The sequence below is a fragment of the Wyeomyia smithii genome, chromosome 3 (genome assembly GCF_029784165.1).
Source record: "Wyeomyia smithii strain HCP4-BCI-WySm-NY-G18 chromosome 3, ASM2978416v1, whole genome shotgun sequence".
NCBI classification, from domain to species: Eukaryota; Metazoa; Arthropoda; class Insecta; order Diptera; family Culicidae; genus Wyeomyia; species Wyeomyia smithii.
This window is the reverse complement of record NC_073696.1, coordinates 91,832,663-91,846,823: the sequence shown is the minus strand read 5'-3', so window position 1 is coordinate 91,846,823 and position 14,161 is coordinate 91,832,663. Positions and strand designations below refer to the sequence as shown.

Here is a 14,161-nt window from a genome sequence, read left to right as displayed (position 1 = left end):
TTACATTATTTGCTACGATGCCGCTACACGCTGCCGTTGCAATAAACTCCGCCTATCTGCACTTTGTGTTTACATGGTTGATAATCGGCTTCTCAATCGAGCTGCAGAAAAGTGCGCCATTATCGTATAAATTTAAATTGCAAAAAAATGAGCTGTGATAAAAATTATTATGAGAGCTACAAGAAGTATTGATTTTTATTTCTCAGCAACGATGAGCTTATATTGTAACTTGATTTTATAATTATCTCCTTATCTCATGCTGATGGGAAACTGATTGACAGTTTCCAAACCCCGTCAAAGTTACCGAAGCGCTAGCAACAGTAACGATAATTCTTTTGTTATCGATGTATTCGACAGTTTAACCGCCGATCACGAGAGGCAGGTTCATGCTGCTCTTTACTCTGAAAACCTGTCAAGTTAAACCTCCTCCCGTCCTGTAGCCCGCACAGCACGGCAAATAAACTTGTTTGAATGGAATGGTGAAATTCCTGAACTGCTTCTGCATACCAGTACCGGCGACAGCGGGCACATTCCCCAGAGCTTAAGCTGCGATTCAATGCAAGTTGAAATTGAAAATAAAAACTTTAACTGATTGAATATGGGATTGTTTTTTAATAATTCATATGTCTTCTTGTTAGTGGAACTTTGAGCCATCAGCGGAGTTATTTTATTATGCTGCATTATGCGCAGTTAAATATATCTGCAGCTATAAGCAATCAATTCGTAAAATTGTTATTTTTTTGTAAGATTTGGACTACTGCGACCATTATTTTGATCTTTTGTGGTAAAAATTGTTATTGAATTACACGTACGAGTTTGTCCATTTGGGAATCAGTATACCTACCCAAGTAACACACGTTGTTATAGAACAGTTGGGATAACTTCTCTAATACAACCTTCAGTTATAGATTTTAGTTGACATTACCTTTTCCATGACATCTCTATCACCAGAAAAGCGCAAAAATTGAAGGCTACTATAACAAGTACTGGTGCTATATGAAGTATTATTTAACTCCATGAAAGCAAGCCAACTTGTTAGACTGAAGCTGCAAAATACATCTCCAGGTTATTTTCAAGTTGTAATTGCTAACTAATCAAAACATCGTTGACGCAAGCATAAAACTTCAAAGTGAAAAATTTGCCGAACGGCGCTGATTTATAGTAGGAACAAGAAAAAAAATAGTGATTATGGCGTTTCGAATAATCACCGAAAAATAAGAAACAATATTAGATCATCCTTTCGATATTTGTAATACAAAGTTCTACGTGCGCGTCAAATTTCATGGTGAAACATTGTTTGTTACTTCTGAAAAAAATCATGCGCCATTCATTGGATACCGTTTTCTATTTGTCAATCAGTGGAAAACAGATTTTGCATTGCAGAATGTTCGCTGATTTATTTCATTGCGAAGAGTCAATTTACCCCACCACCGCATGGGCTTAGTTCGTAAACAATTATCTGGCATCTCTTTCTTACATGCGTAGTAAATCGCAATGTCGTTTTTTTTTCTATAATGTCACCAACACCAACACCAACTCGAAACATTCCTGAAAGTGTCGAAATTATGTCAAAAATACATTTTTCAGATTTTTCAGTGCCCCAGAACATTGATTTTCAACAAATTGTTTTAAATAGTTACTATCGAAAAAAAATAATCATAAACTGCAGTATCAGAAAATTATTACTTTAGATCGAACTGTCTTGATTTTTCCGAACAAAAAATTATATGAGCCTTCTGCTTAAATCTACCCGCATCTTAACTTCGGAAAATTGATTCAAAAATATTCTCAAAATTTAAACTGTTATTGTTGTGATTAAATTTGGAGTTAGCAGGAAACGCATCTCATGTATCTCAATCTAGAAAACTTTCTCTGCAATGGCTGAACTGATTTGAACATTTCTATTTGTTTATTTTCTTAGAAAAATTGGAAAAAAATTAAAAATAACACTAGTTCAGAAACTGTCTCACTAATGATATTAAGGTACCTTTCGCCGAACAAAAGCCAAGGCAAAACATGGGAATCAAAACATTTAACTTCCATGAAGTGGAAAATAATTGATTGGTTGAAAATGACACCGAGGGGCAGTCTTGTCCACTTACTCATCTTTGTGCATTTTTCAACACATAAATTGCTTCACATCAGTTTGTTAGTAGGCATTGTAATGAGCAAATAAAAAAGCACAACCTTCTTGAGTGGTGCCTTTGTGCGTAGAGAGTGTGGAATATAACTATAATATGAGTAGGAGAGCCAAAGCTGCGTGCTGTTGAGTAAATTACCTGTGTCTGGGCTAAATTTATCATAGACCTGCACCGTGATCGTAAAAAAACTCAGTGAGCATAACACAGTGAGCATAGCGCAGAGCCTTACGTAGACGCTACAGAACAGGTTATCAAGGAAACAGCCAGAAAAATTTTTAACTATAGCTGAAATTTTCATCATAGTGCCCTTATCAATGAGCAATACATGTGCGCTATCTATATTTTATCAGTTGTAAACGAGAAAGTCTCTCTGCGAGAGCTTTGTGCGCTTGCTCTTCACAATACAAGCTTTCTGATATTGCATATTTGGCTTTCTTTACACAGTGTGCATTTGCTTCCAGCGCACGAAAAAAATAATCAACTCATCCGTTTTTTTTTCAACATGCTTCTGTGTTCTATGCAAATTATATGAGCCTCTTTGTTACACACGATGAGTATGCCAAGACTGCCGAGGGGTACCAAGGGCAAAACCACGATTGATTGACGTAGAACTAGAGAAGGCTGCTTTTCATTTGCATTATTGTATTCAAGAGTGATCGCAAATGATAAGTTCGAAGCGAACTTCTCTTTTTTACTAGTTTTTTTTTTTTAATTATAAACGCTAAGATTACGATAGACTATCTAGTATCAATATGTTTTCATCCAACACTAACAAAACAACTCTCTGAATAAAACGTGGTGACCTTGAGAAGCAGTGTTGCCACAAGTACAGATTTATCTATAAAAAAACAGATTTTTTCTTTTTTTTATACATGGTGGCAACATAGAAGTGATACACGTTTTCGAGTGCCCCTCGTTGTATCACAACATGACAGAAATCTGAGAATGTTTTGGAAGAGTGAAGAGTTTACTGTTTATTCGGAATAAATACTGTCACTTTTCAGTTCCGCTCTCAAAAAAATTGCAATAGATTCAAATAGAGAACAAATAAGGATTTGGACCTGCAAGGATTGACTAACATCAAGATTAGGAGGAAGCTGTCACATCTGAATTTAAGCAGATTATTCGTCTATAGGACCATCAAGCGTTTCAAGGATACAGGCATGGTTGTACCCAAGAAGAAACCTGGTAACAAACAGATACACCAAGGTCGTTTTTTACGCGGGAGATGCGTTCCAAATTTGTATGGGCCCGCGTAAAAAACGACTTTTTTGAGTTGCAAATATAATAAAGAAAACCGTCCTAAAACGTTAGAACCTCGTTTGAATATGATAGTGGCCAATCTAGAGACCAAAATTCAATATTTGAAATTTTGAGTATTTACACCAAAAATTGTGAATTTTTTTGAAAACTGATTTATGGTCACTCGTGGCCTAAAACGGAAAACGTGATTGAAATGAGGTCGATATCGTGTACCGTTTTTGAGTAATGGAGGAAAGCAACCCGAGTAAAAAAAAAAACGCGTAAAAAGCGACCTTACTGTACACACAATTCACTGCTCTGCGTCGCATTGTTCGCCAGTGTGAGAGCACAAGCCTGATAGAGACACAAGTTTTATGGGTACAGGTCTCAGTACAAATGTTTGGAAGAAAAAATTCTGATGAAAAAGATTTTTACCTCTCCAGTACAGATGAACATTGGGCAACACTGGTAAGAAGATTCAAAACGACAACTTGGGTCATTTTATGGCCTCTGGATACTATCCCGGTTCCAGGAACACTCATATTAGGTGCTATTTAACCATTCTGGCTGTTTCGAGGTAATATTTAGCTTCTGTGTCCATATTTGGTGCTATTCGGTAATATTGGGCCGAAAGTCGATTCCGGAAGTATCCATGTTGAATGGTATATGGTCGTTTCAGGCTACTTTCTAGAAGCCGGAACTCACCATCTTGGATTTCGCAAAAAAGTCTGGAATCGATGTCTGACCTCTGAACATCATCTCAATTTCGGGGATATTCATTTTCTGGAAACCGGAAGTCACCGAAGTTGATTTTCAGTCTTTGTGCATCATTGGAATTCAGCAATACCTTGCTAATCGGTAATTTTTTGGCTTTTTTCGGAAACCGAAAATTGCCAACTTGAATTGTAAAATAAAGTCTGTAGTACATTTCCGTTCTCTGGGGTCGCGATTCCAAAAGTTCCCATACTACAATTTTATATTCGGCCATTCCAAGGTGTCTTCTCGTGTCCATTTCGTATTCAAAAGGACGTCTAAGGTCGAACCTCTGGAGATCATCCTGGTTCCAAAAATACTAATATTAGATGACATTTGGATTTGTTTTCAGCTCTGGTTGGTAAAAATTTGCGTTAAAGACATGGCTCTAAATAATTCAATATTACAGTAGTTATCCTCATAACTTTACTATATCCCGATATTTGATAGAAACGTAGCTAATTTTTGAATCGCTTGCTGCAGAAACGAAGGAAATCCGTTAAAAACTAACCGAGTTATAAGCATTTGAAATTCGACAGTTTTCGTGACGCTCTCGATGTATAGGTTTTAGATTTAAATGTTTAGGTTTTTATTTTACACCCTCTCTCGATGTGTGATGTAGTTCTATGTCAAATATCTAGAGAAAAAAAGTTATTGAAAAATATTTTAAATAAATTAGGTGATCTATTACCTGTTAAGTTTACAAGAACAGCTTCAAACTAATATTTAAACAAAATAAAGTAAAAAATACTAACCGATTTTGAATCTGGACCCGTCAAATAATTGGAAAGTTTGTTATTTTTAGCATACGAGACCTAAAGAGCCGTTGGCCCTATATGGTTCCCGAAAATACGGTTCTTCGGAACCAAATTCAAGATCGGGAATCTGCTCCGGAATGGCCATTCCGAAGATAACTCAGATTATGAACTCAAAATGAGTGAGAATCAACTCCTGGAGTGATTTCATAAATTTTGATACCAATATTGTCCGGTTTTACATCTTACATCCGGTTACATTACTTTACATCTGCCAGATGGTCTCGAGGTACGATACTGACCTAACAAGCCAGTCGTCGTATGTTCGAGTCTCGGCTCGGGAGATACTGTTAGTGTCAGTAGGATTGTGGCGCTAGCCCCGCAATTGTCCTGTACACTAAACAGTCGGCTGCGAAGTCTGTGTATAAATAAACAGAAGGTCAAGTTCCGAATCGGAATGTAGCACCAAGGCTTTGCTTTGCTTTATTGTCCGGTCTTACTGACAATAGTACTATTTGTTTCAACGGAAAATGGTCTCGAAAATCCGTGTTTGCAGGAACCAGATGCGGTCTCCGGTTCCAGTCGGTTCCGGATGCTAAAAATAGTCAAATTTTACAATCTCTGGACGGGCCTAGATTTGAAATCGGTCAATAGTTGAAAAAGTTAGAAGCATTTTATTTAGGTGGGAACCCTTCCGTGCAGTTAAGGGATTCCTCTACTGTGGGCATTAATTGTTGATGATCTTATCAAAAAACTGATGGAAGAAGGCTTTGAAATAGTTGAATTTACTGATGATATTGTCATTATTGTTCATGGCAGGTATGATGATATTATCGCAAACCGAATGCAAATTGCCTTAAACATTATTTTCTCGTGGTGCGATAGGAACGCTTAAATGTAAATCCATCAAAACCCACTATCGTCCCATTTACACGTAGAAAAGAAATTATGCTTAATGACATTAGGCTAATAGGTGAGCTTCTTGATACGCTCAAATAATGTCAAATACCTTGGAGTAACTCTTGACAAAAAATTTAACATACCGCTGAATATGGGCTCCTACACTTTAGGCACAAGAGTTAGAGCATTGCTTTCGTCAACAAACTTGTAGCATTACTTTAGGACTGCAAGTTTGTCGTACATCATGTTAAAAAATTATACTTGTAGAGCGAGCTATCAGCACGCGGCAAATTGAATGAAATTGACACCCCGAAATTGAATACGCAACCTTGTAAGCACGTATACTGGTTTAATAACAGGGCATTGTCCTAGCCGCTATCATTTGAAGGTTATGAAAAACCTTCAAGATGATACATGTCAAGTATGTGGCTTGGAAAAAGTAAACTCGGAACATCTGTTATGCCGATGTCCGGCATTTTTTATCAATAGATATATGTTCTTCGAGAGAGGACTACTGGAACCCTCTAAAATCTGGAGAACAATTCCCAGTATGATTGTGCGCTTCATACGAAGTGTAATACCGGACTGGACTAATGTTATTGGTCAGGTTGCAACGACCACTTTCAATAGTGATACGTTATTCTGACTTAGCAAAATTAAAAGGAGGAAAATGTCACAAAATATCAAAAAAATGGTCGCAGTGACCAAAATACCCAACACGAAAAAAAATTAGGGGTAAAAAAATTTCAGAGTCCCTTTTTTCGGATAGACACCCCCCTACCCCCCCCCCCCCCACCAACCTATAAAAAGCTGGAATAAACAGCCTGACAATGAAAAATGGTTTATTTCCACTAGCTAAGATCATTCTATTGAGTTTTAGCTAGCTGAGTTGAAGTTAACCTTGTTTTTTAAAACAACAAAGTTTGAAAAGATAGACTTTGTTGATACCCAAGTACCCTGCCAAACTCATAACGGTTAACAAAATTATACGCTAAAAAGAATTAATCCGTTTTGTGTACTTCGCACTTCATATTATTGACAATATAACTATTGAAAATAAGCGACATGCTTATCATTATATCCGTGCTTGTGTATAAGTTTCTACCCTTCCGTTTTAAGCTTACTACTCTACTATAACGAGCCAATCCTGCCAATATTACCAATTACAATTTCCTAGAGACACTTCTACAATTGCCTTTAGCTAGTTTTATTCTACGAAGGACTTACTTTGTCAAGAGGAAAGAAAGAATCTTTGAAACCTCGTTCCTCCTGCCAATATCGCGCCAGATTTACAATTCCCTGCAGAAAACTATTTCCCGTTTCTCCGGGAAGTCTTATAACAAAAGGGACTGGGATGAAATTACGCATAAACCGATCAAAATAAAATTAGGTACCAAATACATAAGAGCAATGTCGCTACAAACATTAAAGATTGCTTGGAGCGTGTCGGCGCTTAATACAGACATAGTAAAGATATGAAAAAACACAATAAGAAAAGCAAGTAAAAAATATTGAAGCAGAATTGTGGTAAAACACAAACAATAGAAACAAATTCTATAAAAATTTCTAATACCATGAAATAAAAACTAAATTAAAATAGGGTAACCGCTCCTATATTCGTCTCAATACCTATATTCATTTCATCGCTCTTATTTGTCCAATTAACCTTCCAATTCCATTAGTTTTTTTTCCAAGGTAAACCTTCCGGTTACTCGACCAAATCGAGAACTGAAATTAAAATTACTTTTACTTTGGAAAAATTGTAAAATTCGGCGGTAAATAAGCGGACAAATAAGAGCGATCGAATGAATACAGATGTTGAGAAGAATATTGGAACGGTTCCTATATTCCAATAATTAAAGGCCGGGATGAAATTTGGTGAAGTTTAAAAAAATATTGTGAACAAGCAGACGTTCCATCCAACTGTGTATAATTGAAAACAACTCTTCAACTGAAAAAAATAGAATCATTGCCAGCAAAACAGCCGCGAACTGTTGAACACTGGAAGTCAATAATTTTACTAAGCGCATTTGATGTTTGCAACTGCTTCTGAGCTGCATCTGCGGTTTCGAACAGTATCGCGAATTCCGTGTTATGGTTAAACGAAACAAGCTAATTTCCCATGAATTTTCTGAATCAATGCCGAAGTTTCACATGTACGTATACGTATTCACCAGATACAAGCTCCGTTGAATGGTCGTTTTACTGTCTGCGCTGTTTGTGCGTTCGTCATCGCCGAGAACTGAAGGCTTTACACGATGGTATGAATGACAGATGTTTAACATGTTCGCAGAAACGATTTCTGCTGTGCTCGGAATGCGCCGAAGTGGTTGTTGCGGCCCATCGTCCACCGTGTCGTCGTTGTCGTGGTCACTGTCGATGCTGCCCATTAGCATGAAAATTGAGCTGCAATGATTGCGCCTTGAAGCCAAAGCGCACATGGTAGATATGTGTATGCACTTCAGACTAGCCGTGGAACAAAGAACGTTTTATAACGCCAGTGTATACACGTATCATGTGTAGTGAGATTGTATTTTAATTTCAGAAAGGTTAAAGAAATTTTGAGCTGCGGGAAATTCCACGTACTGGTTTTCCATGGTCATCCATATATTCATGTTATCAGCATCGACCGAGGTCAAGCTCAATTATGAGATTTCATACTCACGAACCGACCACGAAACCGGTGAGATTTTTCGTTAATGATGTGATCGAATCTCTGAAACTCAATATCCAGTCATTATAGCTAGATTTATGGCAACAACCAAACCGCGGACTATGAGCATTCATAAATAATATTTGTCATTATATATTAAGCAACAGACATTTGCTTATGGGTTTGAGTGGAAAAAGATCGCGTGGTCTTTCACAGCGAGATAGATAAAACTATAACATTCACAACCTGAGCTCGGGCTATACACGAGAAAATCAAGCGACTAATCATAAACCGGTTCCAAGCAGGAAAATGGTTATTTTTATATCTCATGCTGGATTCTGGAAACCTTGTCTACCACTATTGTTTAATATGCAAACTGAATCTGAGCGAACACTTCGGCTAAGTACGGCAAACCCGGGAAGCAAGCAAACGCCGTAATGGTAGGATTCGAGCAAAACCACACAAGGTTATAAAGGGCAAGGCCTCGGCTAATGGACCGGAGGTAATTTTAGTTTTTCTAATTTATACAACCAGTAATTGGAGAGAAACATCCAGTGATGCAGAAACCAGAATGAACCGTGATTATCGGCTATCAAAGTGAACATCGAAAGGAAATGAGTGAAAAGGTTTTCCACTCTTCAGTTCGTAAATATGGTAGTAAAATAAAGTTCGTAAATATGGTAGTAAATATGGTAGTAATAACTAAATAATTCAGTTCGTAAATATGGTAGTAAACATTTTCACGACTTTTGTTTCGTTCGACGAACATTGTTTTTTTCTTTGACAAACATATGTAATTTTACACGGCAACTCTATTATTGTAGACAAAACAAGATATCATCATAGCATAATAAAAATAAGTGATTAAAACAATGCATCCATTATCTTAGCTGACATCGAACTTTCACACAACAGTATCACGCCTCTATCGATATTCGAGATTGTTTACCTGATATGTTTACGCCCCACGAAGGACAACTATAACCCAACCGAGACTGTAGGAGGGTGTAACGAATCCTCAATTTTCCTCGAATCAAACAGGTCTGCAGGCGGTTTCAAACATACATCCGGTCGACGGAAGCTAATCCACGAGGCACAAATAAGTTCCAACCCCTTCGAACGGCCTCTAGCCTTTATAGCGCACCTTATTGGCAAGGTTTTTTTCCTTCTATGTGTGCAAAATCGATACCCACGTTCCCCAGAACAAATCGAATTTGATTGCGTCACAACAGCACCGACAATCCCCAAGAAGTATGTAACATTAGCGGCGTCACTTCAACAAACCAAGCGATTTCTTCATCACATCCGCGCAAAACTTAACGAATCTATCACGATATTCCAAAATCCCAGTCAACCGATCTTATTTGCCAAACCTGTCCCCAAAAAGGGGGTGGAGGATAGAAACAAAACAAGAAGAAAGGCACCACAGCGAACACTTGGCGACTTGGGTCCCCCACACAACGACGCCAACAGCGACTACACCACGGCTACCACTTGCAAATCCGCGAAATCTCACTGACACACGTGATCGATGATCGCGAGCGAACTCTAAAACCCAACGAAACACCCCGAAACAAAACTATCCATCCACCGACTCCGGCTGCTACGGAACGCCGCGCGTAACGGTCGAACTTCAAACAACTGACTGACTGGCTGACTGGCTGACGAAAACGGTTCAACTCTCCGGCGACGACGGCCAAGCCAGCCGTTCACTATGCCGCTTATAGAGGTGGGCCACACCAACACCAACTAAAAGCAAACAAAACTATATACGCACAGAGCGACCGTTTGGCCTATGGAAACTGGTTCCCGCAGAGCCGCCAACCGTCGCCGCTCGCTGCCAGTGGCAGTGAAAAGAAGAAGCAAAAATGTTGTTGATTCGCCCTTGCGCTGCTGAGTGCAGTGGTTTGATAAATAAACAAATTGATAAGGATAGGAAAGTGTCTGCGAGTCCGACTATTTAGTCTAGAATTTATTGGGGCACAAACCTCGCTTCGACCTGTTTGGCGGGTGTGTGCTTTAGGATTAGGCCATTGCTCTCTATGCTCTGAGAAAGCACTAAAACTATGTTGAACGTTAGATATTATTATTAATTTACTTTTCACCAGTGAACATGAATCAAATATTTTAAGATGGAGTTTTCGCAAAACATAAATCAATGTATGCACTGATATCAAAATAAAACGAACAAAAATACAACAAAACCTCTAAATTCCAACCATTCAGCTAATGGTTACTTCTTTAAGCCCGAATTAATTTGATGTCCTGGAGGCAAAACTTGTTTGAATAATACTAGTCGCCGAAGTGAAAAAAAGTGCATTCCAAAACCTCAAACCGGAAAAAATGAAAGGTTATAGTTATTCAACCATTCTTATGAATTTTGGTGCATCTAGACGATACCAAAGACAATGTGATAGACAGCCAGTGCCTTCAGAGAAGTTGTATCAGATACTTTTGCTTGCAACTTTATCGAAGGTGTCATATTTCTATCTCTCATATTTAAAAAAATGTAAATAGTTATATATGGCAAGTTCGTTAAAATTTTAATATTCAATATAACTGTTTTCCAAGATTCTCCACATATTCAATATTTTCTGAAAAGTTATTAGCTGTACAGAAATGCATATTTTTGTTGACAATTTTATTTCGTTTTTTTTTACGTGTTGGGTTTTATGTCATTGCGACCTATTTTTTGATATTTTGTGACATATTACCCTCATTTAATCTTGCTAAACCGGGATAACGTAGTGGTTGTTTTAGCTGACTAATAGCATTAGTCCAGTTTGGTATTACACCACGTATGAAGCGCACAACCGTACTGGGATTTGTTCTCCACATTTCAGAGGGTTCTAGTAGCCCTCTATCGAAGAGCTTATACCTTTTGCTAAAAATTGCCAGACATTTATTTATTCTATGTGTGAATTAAATTATATCTATTAATTAATTTATTTATTTAATTAATCATTTATTTACTAATCTATTTATTTATTTATCGATTTATATGTTTTTTTGTTTATTTATTTGTTTATTTATTCATTTATTTATTTATTTATTTATTTATTCATTTTATTATTATGTATTATATTATTTATCTATTTATTTTTATTTAACAAATCAATTGTACCCCCAGTTTCTTCACAATATTGATTATCTATTTTTTATGAGCCATAATGAAATACATATTTTGCCGAGCATTTTACCTCGCAATTTTTTCTCGTGTTAGATATTTTCGTCACTGCGACCAATTTTTTGATATTTTGTTGCATATTACCCTCATTTAATCTTACTAAGTCAAGATAACGGAGTGGTCGTTATAGCCAGAGTCGGATTTTAGGAGAGGGGCATCCACTTAAAACTGGGCCCCGGGCTCCCAGAATCTTAAATCCGGCTCTGGTTATAGCTGACCAATAGCATTAGTCCAGTCTGGTATTACACTACGTATGTAGCGCGCAATCGTACAGCGATTTGTCCTAATGTTTCTATCGAAGAACTTATACCTTTTGCTAAAAATTACTGGACATCGGCATAAATCTGACCTCGCTAAAGTTCAATATAAAAAAAGGTATTTAACAAACTTACATATAGCTCAGTGCGATACTGTGCCAGTATGTTTTCCTTCAAGACATCAATTTTAATAACATTCTAACAGCAGACCTTGAAATTGTCTTATAAAGGAGGTTATTATGAGCCTAAGAAAGCTTTTCCTTCGGGACATCAAAATAGTCTATACTCATTAGGGCTTCCCAAAATTGTATTAGGTCCGCATAAAAATTAAGTTTCGTTCAATTTATAATACTCTCTGATGCGGCGAATAAACATTTGACTGTAAAAACATGAAAATGCAACTTTTTTTCACAGTAAAAAACGAATAACCTAGAATCACGTTACCTACTTTGGAAAAGTTGTTCCCCATTAAACTTCTCATCTTTTGACGATATTCAATTGGCGATAGCATTAGATAAAAGTGCGTATTTTGATGATTGAATGTCAAAATGTGCCTGAAAAATCTCCCTTCCAAAGAACAAAAAAAAATTAAAACCAAATAAATAAAGTATAAATAAAGTCAAACAACTTTTTTTTCTGATAGTTAGGGTCCTAAGAAACCTGCCAAAAATATAAAAGCATCAGGTTTCACGAAAAATTATACAACTAGACAAGTTTTTTGGATTTAACATAGGAAAAATCGATTTTTTTAGCTCTCGGTAATAAAATATAAAAAATCTACGAATATAACAAGAACCCCAGTCCTTCAAGGGTCAAGTAGAATGCTACCACGCAAACACGCTGCCCATACCATAGAAAGATCTCAACTTCGAACATGAACCCAGTTGCAACCGGTCATATCGAAATGGTTTTTCTCTTCCATTTTTTTCTCTTCTTTTAATACTTATTAACAAGCCGATTCGAAATATCACATTAATGAACATGGTTGATGTGGAAAAAGTTCATTCATCTGCTTGTTTCATGTTTGCTTCTTTTGCACATGGAAGTAAACCATTCATGGCGCATCTGTGTATAAGTGTTTACACGCTATGGTTGCCCATTCGTTGCAGAGCGTGTTTTGTGATTATTCCTATTACGGCTGCACCCTAACTAACTCCAAAGCAAACCTCCTATAGCTACTCGATACCTGCACTCGCACTCTCTTTCTCTTGCTCTGCTCCTTACTCGTCATGTGCAGCATGCCGACAACATGCAGCAGAAGAAACAACGTTTTTGTAACGATAATTCCCACAGTCGGACTCGCTCTCCGCTGCTGGCTGGTTAATAGGGTATGCAACAGCGACGACGTTCGACACAAACACCAGCGGGGAAAAAACCGTTCAGCGTGCTTGTGATAAAATCGCGATCGCAGAAAGGTTCACTGGTGTTGGTCGCATCGGAACCGAATTAATCGTTGTACAACCGCAGCTACAAGGTGCGCCGCAACATCTGCTCTTGATTGTACATTACAAAATAATTTTAAAAAATCAATAATATTCCACATTCGTTTATTTATAATTTGTAACTTATCAATCGCTAAAATAAGCATAATAATAAGCTTGCAACATTATCGGGTATCTAGCATGCAAGTTGTCAACACAGTACTTGCATGCAAAATTTTCGTGAATTTACCCATGACAACTAAAATGCTTCCTTAACTTATAAATCGATATACTAACGTGTGTCACTACTTAACTTTCGAAACCTACGCAGGATCAAAACATAAAGCAAATTTACGTCTTCGAAATGCAAATGTGACTATAATTCTTGACTCTCTATGTATATCACAGAAGTTCACACTATCTAGAATGTGAGATCAAGTACTTATTATTGATAAAAACACCCGTCATAGTGATATTAGAATAATTAATGCAGCGAGAGTCACCATAGCGTTATCATAATTCATGTGGCTTAGGTGTTAAATGCATGCACCATATTTTCCACGAAACCTTCTCCCACTTAAACGCAAGCGAGCTCGTTGCGAGTTGTTTGGTTAGACGATCAGAAACGCTTACTCACTTCATAACGCACTCGCATGCTTATCGCACTGCTTCGAACGGCATGCCGTTTGATAAGATAAGGCGTAACCCTTTTGGATGCAGCGCACCACACATAGGACGTGGATGTACAGGTGAAATATCACCTCTCCCGAGTGCGTCAACCCGGAGCGGGACAGACTACGGCGTCAAAATTAAATATTCGTATGAGGGAGTATTGATCAAACCTGCAGTCAG

At 37.5% G+C, this 14,161-nt stretch overlaps 1 protein-coding gene across 4 annotated transcripts in view; it reads right to left on the bottom strand.

The window, feature by feature from the left end:
• Positions 1–14,161, bottom strand: part of LOC129727357 (protein numb) — a 97,623-nt gene that overhangs the window by 57,570 nt on the left and 25,892 nt on the right. Inside the window, exon 1 of one of the 4 annotated variants that reach the window (XM_055685127.1) lies at positions 9,394–10,119. The exons of the other annotated variants lie outside the window; for them this stretch is intronic. The gene's annotated coding sequence lies outside the window, so the exon portion shown is untranslated. Of the gene's footprint in view, positions 1–9,393; positions 10,120–14,161 lie in introns of those variants that run through there. 4 annotated transcript variants of the gene reach the window in all.